Genomic DNA, 12,453 nt, shown 5'->3' with positions numbered 1-12,453 from the left:
GAAAAAAAAAAAAATCTTAATTCTGTTGGTGATGGAAGCCAAAACATCCCATCATTCTGCAACAAAGCCAAGAACTTCATATATTGTAGTTTGATAGGGTATTATTTCAACACCAAGAACAGACTGGTTTTATTGGGGATTAAACAGACATGATGACCACTACACTATGAATCCTGATGAAAAGTTACTGTGTATTGGCTAGCAGAGCAGAATTGTGACTGACAGGGCCTTTTTATTGCTGAAGGAAAGTATTTTTGGTAATGAAACATTTCCAATTTTTATTACATATTTTACGAGTTTTATTCCTACAAAGGGATATTGCTTAAATTGAAGTTTACATTGAATGTGTTACTTTTTTCTACATAGTTTAGTCGTTTGCTTTTGTATTTATGGGAACTATATATTTTAAAACAAACAGGTTTTTTTATAATATGGGATTATGTTTTCTGCTAAAATGTTCAATAAAAAAGAAACCCAAAATCGTAGTTCTCCTTGTGATAGAAGCCAAAATGTATTGTCATTTGGCAACGAAACCAAGAATTTCATACTTTACAGGTTGATAGGAAATTACTTCAACATCGAAAACAGATTGGTTTAACTGGGTATTGAATCCAGAACGTTCTGCATATGAAGCAGACTTGATGACCACCACACTTTAAAACCTGTGAAATCCTGCAAAGTAATGGCAATTAGAGACGAGTTTTGACTGCCAGGAAAAAAAAAAAATTCGTAGTTCTGTTGGTTATGGAAGCTAAAACATCCCGTTATTCGGCAACAAAGCCAAGAACTTCATGTATTGCAGTTGAATAGGGTATTATTTCAACACCAAGAACAGACTGGTTTTTACTGGGGATTAAACCCAGGACCTTCTGCGTGTTAAGCAGACGTGATGACTACTACACTATAAAACCTGTGAAATCCTGTTGATAGCAAATTACTTCAACAGCGAAAACAGATTGGTTTCACTGGGGATTGAACCCAGGACCTTCTGCGTGTGAAGCAGACGTGATGACCACTACACTATGAAACCTGTGAAATCCTGCAAAGCAATGGCAATTGAAAACGAGTTTTGACCACCAGGGGAAAAAAATTATTAGTTCTGTTGGTGATGGAAGCCAAAACATCCCATCATTCGGCAACAAAGCCAAGAACTTCATATATTGTAGTTTGATAGGGTATTATTTCAACACCGAAAACAGATTGCTTTTACTGGGGATTGAACCAGTGTTAAGCAGACGTGATGACTACTACACTATGAAACCTTCTGGAAAGTTACTATGTATTGGCAAGCAGAGCAGAATTGTAACTGACGGGGCCTTTTTATTGCTGAAGAAAAGTGTTTTTGGTAATGAAATATTTACAATTTGTATTACATATTTTACCAGTTTTATTCCTACAAAGGGATATTGCTTAAATTGAAGATTACATTGAATGTGTTACTTTTTTCTACACAGTTTAATCGTTTGCTTTTGTATTTATGGGAACTATAAATTTTGAAACAAACAGATTTGTTATAATATGGGATTATGTTTTCTGCTAAAATGTTCAATAAAAAAGATTGAACCCAGGACCTTCTGCGTGTGAAGCAGACGTGATGACCACTACTCTATGAAACCTGTGAAATCCTGCAAAGCAATGGCAATTGAAAACGAGTTTTGACAGCCAGGGGAAAAAAATTATTAGTTCTGTTGGTGATGGAAGCCAAAACATCCCATCATTCGGCAACAAAGCCAAGAACTTCATATATTGTAGTTTGATAGGGTATTATTTCAACACCAAGAACAGATTGCTTTTACTGGGGAGTGAACCAGTGTTAAGCAGACGTGATGACTACTACACTATGAAACCTTCTGGAAAGTTACTGTGTATTGGCAAGCAGAGCAGAATTGTAACTGATGGGGCCTTTTTATTGCTGAAGAAAAGTGTTTTTGGTAATGAAACATTTACAATTTTTATTACATATTTTACCAGTTTTATTCCTACAAAGGGATATTGCTTAAATTGAAGATTACATTGAATGTGTTACTTTTTTCTACACAGTTTAATCGTTTGCTTTTGTATTTATGGGAACTATAAATTTTGAAACAAACAGGATTGTTATAATATGGGATTATGTTTTCTGCTAAAATGTTCAATAAAAAAGAAACCCAAAATCGTAGTTCTCCTTGTGATAGAAGCCTAAATGTATAGTCATTTGGCAACGAAACCAAGAATTTCATACTTTACAGGTTGATAGGAAATTACTTCAACACCGAAAACAGATTGGTTTTACTGGGTATTGAAGCCAGAACGTTCTGCATATGAAGCAGACTTGATGACCACCACACTTTAAAACCTGTGATTCCTGCAAAGTAATGGCAATTAGAGACGAAATTTGACTGCCAGGAAAAAAAAAAATTCGTAGTTCTGTTGGTTATGGAAGCTAAAACATCCCAGCATTCGGCAACAAAGCCAAGAACTTCATGTATTGCAGTTGGATAGGGTATTATTTCAACACCAAGAACAGACTGCTTTTACTGGGGATTAAACCCAGGACCTTCTGCGTGTTAAGCAGACGTGATGACCACTACACTATGAAACCTGTGAAATCCTGATGATAGCAAATTACTTCAACAGCGAAAACGGATTGGTTTCACTGGGGATTGAACCCAGGACCTTCTGCGTGTGAAGCAGACGTGATGACCACTACACTATGAAACCTGTGAAATCCTGCAAAGCAATGGCAATTGAAAACGAGTTTTGACCGCCAGGGAACAAAAAAAAATTCTTAGTTCTGTTGGTGATGGAAGCCAAAACATCCCATCATTCTGCAACAAAGCCAAGAACTTCATATATTGTAGTTTCATAGGGTATTATTTCAACACCAAGAACAGACTGGTTTTACTGGGGATTAAACCCAGGACCTTCTGCGTGTTAAGCAGACATGATGACCACTACACTATGAATCCTGATGAAAAGTTACTGTGTATTGGCTAGCAGAGCAGAATTGTGACTGACAGGGCCTTTTTATTGCTGAAGGAAAGTTTTTTTGGTAATGAAACATTTCCAATTTTTATTACATATTTTACGAGTTTTATTCCTACAAAGGGATATTGCTTAAATTGAAGTTTACATTGAATGTGTTACTTTTTTCTACATAGTTTAGTCGTTTGCTTTTGTATTTATGGGAATTATATATTTTAAAACAAACAGGTTTTTTTATAATATGGGATTATGTTTTCTGCTAAAATGTTCAATAAAAAAGAAACCCAAAATCGTAGTTCTCCTTGTGATAGAAGCCAAAATGTATTGTCATTTGGCAACGAAACCAAGAATTTCATACTTTACAGGTTGATAGGAAATTACTTCAACACCGAAAACAGATTGGTTTAACTGGGTATTGAATCCAGAACGTTCTGCATATGAAGCAGACTTGATGACCACCACACTTTAAAACCTGTGAAATCCTGCAAAGTAATGGCAATTAGAGACGAGTTTTGACTGCCAGGAAAAAAAAAAAAATTCGTAGTTCTGTTGGTTATGGAAGCTAAAACATCCCGTTATTCGGCAACAAAGCCAAGAACTTCATGTATTGTAGTTAGATAAGGTATTATTTCAACACCAAGAACAGACTGGTTTTACTGGGGATTAAACCCAGGACTTTCTGCGTGTTAAGCAGACGTGATGACCACTACACTATGAATCTTAATGAAAAGTTACTGTGTATTGGCTAGCAGAGCAGAATTGTGACTGACGGGGCCTTTTTATTGCTGAAGGAAAGTATTTTTGGTAATGAAACATTTACAATTTTTATTACATATTTTACCAGTTTTATTCCTACAAAGGGATATTGCTTAAATTGAAGTTTACATTGAATGTGTTACTTTTTTCTACACAGTTTAATCGTTTGCTTTTGTATTTATGGGAACTATAAATTTTGAAACAAACAGGATTGTTATAATATGGGATTATGTTTTCTGCTAAAATGTTCAATAAAAAAGAAACCCAAAATCGTAGTTCTCCTTGTGATAGAAGCCAAAATGTATTGTCATTTGGCAACGAAACCAAGAATTTCATACTTTACAGGTTGATAGGAAATTACTTCAACACCGAAAACAGATTGGTTTCACTGGGTATTGAACCCAGAACGTTCTGCATATGAAGCAGACTTGATGACCACCACACTTTAAAACCTGTGATTCCTGCAAAGTAATGGCAATTAGAGACGAAATTTGACTGCCAGGAAAAAAAAAAAGTTCGTAGCTCCGTTGGTTATGGAAGCTAAAACATCCCGTCATTCGGCAACAAAGCCAAGAACTTCATGTATTGCAGTTGGATAGGGTATTATTTCAACACCAAGAAGAGACTGGTTTCACTGGGGATCGAACCCAGGACCTTCTGCGTGTTAAGCAGACGTGATAACCACTACACTATGAACCCTGTGAAAACCTGCAAAGCAATGGCATTTGGAGACGAGTTTTGACCGCCAGGGAAAAAAAAAAAAATTCAAAGTTCTGTTGGTGATGGAAGACAAAACATCCTGTTATTCGGCAACAAAGCCAAGAAATTCATATATTGTAGTTGGATAGGGAATTAATTCAACACCAAGAAGAGATTGGTTTCACTGGGGATTGAACCCAGGACCTTCTGCGTGTTAAGCAGACGTGATGACCACTACACTATGAAACCTGATGAAAAGTTACTGTGTATTGGCTAGCAGAGCAGAATTGTGACTGACGGGGCCTTTTTATTGCTGAAGGAAAGTATTTTTGGTAATGAAACATTTACAATTTTTATTACATATTTTACCAGTTTTATTCCTACAAAGGGATATTGCTTAAATTGAAGTTTACATTGAATGTGTTACTTTTTTCTACACAGTTTACTCGTTTGCTTTTGTATTTATGGGAACTATATATTTTTAAACAAACAGGATTTTTATAATATGGGATTATGTTTTCTGCTAAAATGGACAATAAAAAAGAAACCCAAAATAGTAGTTCTCTTTGTGATGGAAGCCAAAATGTATTGTCATTTGGCAACGAAACCAAGAATTTTATATATTACAGGTTGATAGCAAATTACTTCAACAGCGAAAACAGATTGGTTTCACTGGGGATTGAACCCAGGACCTTCTGCGTGTGAAGCAGACGTGATGACCACTACACTATGAAACCTGTGAAATCCTGCAAAGCAATGGCAATTGAAAACGAGTTGTGAGAGCCAGGGGAAAAAAATTATTAGTTCTGTTGGTGATGGAAGCCAAAACATCCCATCATTCGGCAACAAAGCCAAGAACTTCATATATTGTAGTTTGATAGGGTATTATTTCAACACCAAGAACAGATTGCTTTTACTGGGGATTGAACCAGTGTTAAGCAGACGTAATGACTACTACACTATGAAACCTTCTGTAAAGTTACTGTGTATTGGCAAGCAGAGCAGAATTGTAACTGATGGGGCCTTTTTATTGCTGAAGAAAAGTGTTTTTGGTAATGAAACATTTACAATTTTTATTACATATTTTACCAGTTTTATTCCTACAAAGGGATATTGCTTAAATTGAAGTTTACATTGAATGTGTTACTTTTTTCTACACAGTTTAAACGTTTGCTTTTGTATTTATGGGAACTATAAATTTTGAAACAAACAGGACTGTTATAATATGGGATTATGTTTTCTGCTAAAATGGACAATAAAAAAGAAACCCAAAATAGTAGTTCTCCTTGTGATAGAAGCCAAAATGTATTGTCATTTGGCAACGAAACCAAGAATTTCATACTTTACAGGTTAATAGGAAATTACTTCAACACCGAAAACAGATTGGTTTCACTGGGTATTGAACCCAGAAGGTTCTGCATATGAAGCAGACTTGATGACCACCACACTTTAAAACCTGTGATTCCTGCAAAGTAATGGCAATTAGAGACGAAATTTGACTGCCAGGAAAAAAAAAAAATTCGTAGTTCTGTTGGTTATGGAAGCTAAAACATCCCGTCATTCGGCAACAAAGCCAAGAACTTCATGTATTGCAGTTGGATAGGGTATTATTTCAACACCAAGAACAGACTGGTTTTACTGGGGATTAAACCCAGGACCTTCTGCGTGTTAAGCAGACGTGATGACCACTACACTATGAAACCTGTGAAATCCTGATGATAGCAAATAACTTCAACAGCGAAAACAGATTGGTTTCACTGGGGATTGAACCCAGGACCTTCTGCGTGTGAAGCAGACGTGATGACCACTACACTATGAAACCTGTGAAAGCCTGCAAAGCAATGGCAATTGAAAACGAGTTTTGACCGCCAGGGGAAAAAAATTATTAGTTCTGTTGGTGATGGAAGCCAAAACATCCCATCATTCGGCAACAAAGCCAAGAACTTCATATATTGTAGTTTGATAGGGTATTATTTCAACACCAAGAACAGATTGCTTTTACTGGGGATTGAACCAGTGTTAAGCAGACGTGATGACTACTACACTATGAAACCTTCTGCAAAAGTTACTGTGTATTGGCAAGCAGAGCAGAATTGTAACTGACGGGGCCTTTTTATTGCTGAAGAAAAGTGTTTTTGGTAATGAAACATTTCCAATTTTTATTACATATTTTACCAGTTTTATTCCTACAAAGGGATATTGCTTAAATTGAAGTTTACATTGAATGTGTTACTTTTTTCTACACAGTTTAATCGTTTGCTTTTGTATTTATGGGAACTATAAATTTTGAAACAAACAGGATTGTTATAATATGGGATTATGTTTTCTGCTAAAATGTTCAATAAAAAAGATTGAACCCAGGACCTTCTGCGTTTGAAGCAGACGTGATGACCACTACACTATGAAACCTGTGAAATCCTGCAAAGCAATGGCAATTGGAGATGAGTTTTGACCGCCAGGGAAAAAAAAAAAAAATTCTTAGTTCTGTTGGTGATGGAAGCCAAAACATCCCATCATTCAGCAACAAAGCCAAGAACTTCATATATTGTAGTTTGATAGGGTATTATTTCAACACCAAGAACAGATTGCTTTTACTGAGGGTTGAACCAGTGTTAAGCAGATGTGATGACTACTACACTATGAAACCTTCTGGAAAGTTACTGTGTATTGGCAAGCAGAGCAGAATTGTAACTGATGGGGCCTTTTTATTGCTGAAGAAAAGTGTTTTTGGTAATGAAACATTTACAATTTTTATTACATATTTTACCAGTTTTATTCCTACAAAGGGATATTGCTTAAATTGAAGTTTACATTGAATGTGTTACTTTTTTCTACACAGTTTAATCGTTTGCTTTTGTATTTATGGGAACTATAAATTTTGAAACAAACAGGATTGTTATAATCTGGGATTATGTTTTCTGCTAAAATGTTCAATAAAAAAGAAACCCAAAATCGTAGTTCTCCTTGTGATAGATGCCAAAATGTATTGTCATTTGGCAACGAAACCAAGAATTTCATACTTTACAGGTTAATAGGAAATTACTTCAACACCGAAAACAGATTGGTTTCACTGGGTATTGAACCCAGAACGTTCTGCATATGAAGAAGACTTGATGACCACCACAATTTAAAACCTGTGATTCCTGCAAAGTAATGGCAATTAGAGACGAAATTTGACTGCCAGGAAAAAAAAAAAAATCGTAGTTCTGTTGGTTATGGAAGCTAAAACATCCCGTCATTCGGCAACAAAGCCAAGAACTTCATGTATTGCAGTTGGATAGGGTATTATTTCAACACCAAGAACAGACTTGTTTTACTGGGGATTAAACCCAGGACCTTCTGCGTGTTAAGCAGACGTGATGACCTTCTACGTGTTAAGCAGACATGATGACCACTACACTATGAATCCTGATGAAAAGTTACTGTGTATTGGCTAGCAGAGCAGAATTGTGACTGACAGGGCCTTTTTATTGCTGAAGGAAAGTATTTTTGGTAATGAAACATTTACAATTTTTATTACATATTTTACCAGTTTTATTCCTACAAAGGGATATTGCTTAAATTGAAGTTTACATTGAATGTGTTACTTTTTTCTACACAGTTTAGTTGTTTGCTTTTGTATTTATGGGAACTATATATTTTTAAACAAACAGGATTTTTATAATATGGGATTATGTTTTCTGCTAAAATGGACAATAAAAAAGAAACCCAAAATAGTAGTTCTCTTTGTGATGGAAGCCAAAATGTATTGTCATTTGGCAACGAAACCAAGAATTTTATATATTACAGGTTGATAGCAAATTACTTCAACAGCGAAAACAGATTGGTTTCACTGGGGATTGAACCCAGGACCTTCTGCGTGTGAAGCAGACGTGATGACCACTACACTATGAAACCTATGAAATCCTGCAAAGCAATGGCAATTGAAAACGAGTTGTGAGAGCCAGGGGAAAAAAATTATTAGTTCTGTTGGTGATGGAAGCCAAAACATCCCATCATTCGGCAACAAAGCCAAGAACTTCATATATTGTAGTTTGATAGGGTATTATTTCAACACCAAGAACAGATTGCTTTTACTGGGGATTGAACCAGTGTTAAGCAGACGTAATGACTACTACACTATGAAACCTTCTGTAAAGTTACTGTGTATTGGCAAGCAGAGCAGAATTGTAACTGATGGGGCCTTTTTATTGCTGAAGAAAAGTGTTTTTGGTAATGAAACATTTACAATTTTTATTACATATTTTACCAGTTTTATTCCTACAAAGGGATATTGCTTAAATTGAAGTTTACATTGAATGTGTTACTTTTTTCTACACAGTTTAAACGTTTGCTTTTGTATTTATGGGAACTATAAATTTTGAAACAAACAGGACTGTTATAATATGGGATTATGTTTTCTGCTAAAATGTTCAATAAAAAAGAAACCCAAAATCGTAGTTCTCCTTGTGATAGAAGCCAAAATGTATTGTCATTTGGCAACGAAACCAAGAATTTCATACTTTACAGGTTAATAGGAAATTACTTCAACACCGAAAACAGATTGGTTTCACTGGGTATTGAACCCAGAAGGTTCTGCATATGAAGCAGACTTGATGACCACCACACTTTAAAACCTGTGATTCCTGCAAAGTAATGGCAATTAGAGACGAAATTTGACTGCCAGGAAAAAAAAAAAATTCGTAGTTCTGTTGGTTATGGAAGCTAAAACATCCCGTCATTCGGCAACAAAGCCAAGAACTTCATGTATTGCAGTTGGATAGGGTATTATTTCAACACCAAGAACAGACTGGTTTTACTGGGGATTAAACCCAGGACCTTCTGCGTGTTAAGCAGACGTGATGACCACTACACTATGAAACCTGTGAAATCCTGATGATAGCAAATAACTTCAACAGCGAAAACAGATTGGTTTCACTGGGGATTGAACCCAGGACCTTCTGCGTGTGAAGCAGACGTGATGACCACTACACTATGAAACCTGTGAAAGCCTGCAAAGCAATGGCAATTGAAAACGAGTTTTGACCGCCAGGGGAAAAAAATTATTAGTTCTGTTGGTGATGGAAGCCAAAACATCCCATCATTCGGCAACAAAGCCAAGAACTTCATATATTGTAGTTTGATAGGGTATTATTTCAACACCAAGAACAGATTGCTTTTACTGGGGATTGAACCAGTGTTAAGCAGACGTGATGACTACTACACTATGAAACCTTCTGCAAAAGTTACTGTGTATTGGCAAGCAGAGCAGAATTGTAACTGACGGGGCCTTTTTATTGCTGAAGAAAAGTGTTTTTGGTAATGAAACATTTCCAATTTTTATTACATATTTTACCAGTTTTATTCCTACAAAGGGATATTGCTTAAATTGAAGTTTACATTGAATGTGTTACTTTTTTCTACACAGTTTAATCGTTTGCTTTTGTATTTATGGGAACTATAAATTTTGAAACAAACAGGATTGTTATAATATGGGATTATGTTTTCTGCTAAAATGTTCAATAAAAAAGATTGAACCCAGGACCTTCTGCGTTTGAAGCAGACGTGATGACCACTACACTATGAAACCTGTGAAATCCTGCAAAGCAATGGCAATTGGAGATGAGTTTTGACCGCCAGGGAAAAAAAAAAAAAAATTCTTAGTTCTGTTGGTGATGGAAGCCAAAACATCCCATCATTCAGCAACAAAGCCAAGAACTTCATATATTGTAGTTTGATAGGGTATTATTTCAACACCAAGAACAGATTGCTTTTACTGAGGGTTGAACCAGTGTTAAGCAGATGTGATGACTACTACACTATGAAACCTTCTGGAAAGTTACTGTGTATTGGCAAGAAGAGCAGAATTGTAACTGATGGGGCCTTTTTATTGCTGAAGAAAAGTGTTTTTGGTAATGAAACATTTACAATTTTTATTACATATTTTACCAGTTTTATTCCTACAAAGGGATATTGCTTAAATTGAAGTTTACATTGAATGTGTTACTTTTTTCTACACAGTTTAATCGTTTGCTTTTGTATTTATGGGAACTATAAATTTTGAAACAAACAGGATTGTTATAATCTGGGATTATGTTTTCTGCTAAAATGTTCAATAAAAAAGAAACCCAAAATCGTAGTTCTCCTTGTGATAGATGCCAAAATGTATTGTCATTTGGCAACGAAACCAAGAATTTCATACTTTACAGGTTAATAGGAAATTACTTCAACACCGAAAACAGATTGGTTTCACTGGGTATTGAACCCAGAACGTTCTGCATATGAAGAAGACTTGATGACCACCACAATTTAAAACCTGTGATTCCTGCAAAGTAATGGCAATTAGAGACGAAATTTGACTGCCAGGAAAAAAAAAAAAATCGTAGTTCTGTTGGTTATGGAAGCTAAAACATCCCGTCATTCGGCAACAAAGCCAAGAACTTCATGTATTGCAGTTGGATAGGGTATTATTTCAACACCAAGAACAGACTTGTTTTACTGGGGATTAAACCGAGGACCTTCTGCGTGTTAAGCAGACATGATGACCACTACACTATGAATCCTGATGAAAAGTTACTGTGTATTGGCTAGCAGAGCAGAATTGTGACTGACAGGGCCTTTTTATTGCTGAAGGAAAGTATTTTTGGTAATGAAACATTTACAATTTTTATTACATATTTTACCAGTTTTATTCCTACAAAGGGATATTGCTTAAATTGAAGTTTACATTGAATGTGTTACTTTTTTCTACACAGTTTAGTTGTTTGCTTTTGTATTTATGGGAACTATATATTTTTAAACAAACAGGATTTTTATAATATGGGATTATGTTTTCTGCTAAAATGGACAATAAAAAAGAAACCCAAAATAGTAGTTCTCTTTGTGATGGAAGCCAAAATGTATTGTCATTTGGCAACGAAACCAAGAATTTTATATATTACAGGTTGATAGCAAATTACTTCAACAGCGAAAACAGATTGGTTTCACTGGGGATTGAACCCAGGACCTTCTGCGCGTGAAGCAGACGTGATGACCACTACACTATGAAACCTGTGAAATCCTGCAAAGCAATGGCAATTGAAAATGAGTTTTGACAGCCAGGGGAAAATAATTATTAGTTCTGTTGGTGATGGAAGCCAAAACATCCCATCATTCGGCAACAAAGCCAAGAACTTCATATATAGTAGTTTGATAGGGTATTATTTCAACACCAAGAACAGATTGCTTTTACTGGGGATTGAGCCAGTGTTAAGCAGACGTGATGACTACTACACTATGAAACCTTCTGGAAAGTTACTGTGTATTGGCAAGCAGAGCAGAATTGTAACTGACGGGGCCTTTTTATTGCTGAAGAAAAGTGTTTTTGGTAATGAAACATTTCCAATTTTTATTACATATTTTACCAGTTTTATTCCTACAAAGGGATATTGCTTAAATTGAAGTTTACATTGAATGTGTTACTTTTTTCTACACAGTTTAATCGTTTGCTTTTGTATTTATGGGAACTATAAATTTTGAAACAAACAGGATTGTTATAATATGGGATTATGTTTTCTGCTAAAATGTTCAATAAAAAAGATTGAACCCAGGACCTTCTGCGTTTGAAGCAGACGTGATGACCACTACACTATGAAACCTGTGAAATCCTGCAAAGCAATGGCAATTGGAGATGAGTTTTGACCGCCAGGGAAAAAAAAAAAAAAATTCTTAGTTCTGTTGGTGATGGAAGCCAAAACATCCCATCATTCAGCAACAAAGCCAAGAACTTCATATATTGTAGTTTGATAGGGTATTATTTCAACACCAAGAACAGATTGCTTTTACTGAGGGTTGAACCAGTGTTAAGCAGATGTGATGACTACTACACTATGAAACCTTCTGGAAAGTTACTGTGTATTGGCAAGCAGAGCAGAATTGTAACTGATGGGGCCTTTTTATTGCTGAAGAAAAGTGTTTTTGGTAATGAAACATTTACAATTTTTATTACATATTTTACCAGTTTTATTCCTACAAAGGGATATTGCTTAAATTGAAGTTTACATTGAATGTGTTACT

At 35.5% G+C, this 12,453-nt stretch overlaps 9 non-coding genes across 9 annotated transcripts; all 9 read right to left on the bottom strand.

The window, feature by feature from the left end:
- Positions 1–957: 957 nt before the first annotated feature.
- Positions 958–1,030, bottom strand: TRNAV-CAC (transfer RNA valine (anticodon CAC)). The gene has a single exon. It is a non-coding gene; the product is annotated as a tRNA-Val (tRNA).
- A 1,597-nt stretch (positions 1,031–2,627) lies between these two features.
- TRNAV-CAC (transfer RNA valine (anticodon CAC)) lies at positions 2,628–2,700 on the bottom strand. Its single transcript has one exon. It is a non-coding gene; the product is annotated as a tRNA-Val (tRNA).
- Positions 2,701–4,346: 1,646 nt separating this feature from the next.
- TRNAV-AAC (transfer RNA valine (anticodon AAC)) lies at positions 4,347–4,419 on the bottom strand. Its single transcript has one exon. It is a non-coding gene; the product is annotated as a tRNA-Val (tRNA).
- A 176-nt stretch (positions 4,420–4,595) lies between these two features.
- On the bottom strand, positions 4,596–4,668 carry TRNAV-AAC (transfer RNA valine (anticodon AAC)). The gene has a single exon. It is a non-coding gene; the product is annotated as a tRNA-Val (tRNA).
- Positions 4,669–5,083: 415 nt separating this feature from the next.
- Positions 5,084–5,156, bottom strand: TRNAV-CAC (transfer RNA valine (anticodon CAC)). Its single transcript has one exon. It is a non-coding gene; the product is annotated as a tRNA-Val (tRNA).
- Positions 5,157–6,168: 1,012 nt separating this feature from the next.
- Positions 6,169–6,241, bottom strand: TRNAV-CAC (transfer RNA valine (anticodon CAC)). Its single transcript has one exon. It is a non-coding gene; the product is annotated as a tRNA-Val (tRNA).
- A 2,002-nt stretch (positions 6,242–8,243) lies between these two features.
- Positions 8,244–8,316, bottom strand: TRNAV-CAC (transfer RNA valine (anticodon CAC)). The gene has a single exon. It is a non-coding gene; the product is annotated as a tRNA-Val (tRNA).
- A 1,012-nt stretch (positions 8,317–9,328) lies between these two features.
- TRNAV-CAC (transfer RNA valine (anticodon CAC)) lies at positions 9,329–9,401 on the bottom strand. The gene has a single exon. It is a non-coding gene; the product is annotated as a tRNA-Val (tRNA).
- A 1,975-nt stretch (positions 9,402–11,376) lies between these two features.
- On the bottom strand, positions 11,377–11,449 carry TRNAV-CAC (transfer RNA valine (anticodon CAC)). The gene has a single exon. It is a non-coding gene; the product is annotated as a tRNA-Val (tRNA).
- Positions 11,450–12,453: the final 1,004 nt, after the last annotated feature.

Source organism: Anomaloglossus baeobatrachus, chromosome 2, assembly GCF_048569485.1.
Source record: "Anomaloglossus baeobatrachus isolate aAnoBae1 chromosome 2, aAnoBae1.hap1, whole genome shotgun sequence".
Lineage (NCBI taxonomy): Eukaryota > Metazoa > Chordata > Amphibia > Anura > Aromobatidae > Anomaloglossus > Anomaloglossus baeobatrachus.
Note: the sequence above shows the minus strand (reverse complement) of the source record. Positions and strands in the feature narration are given on the sequence as shown.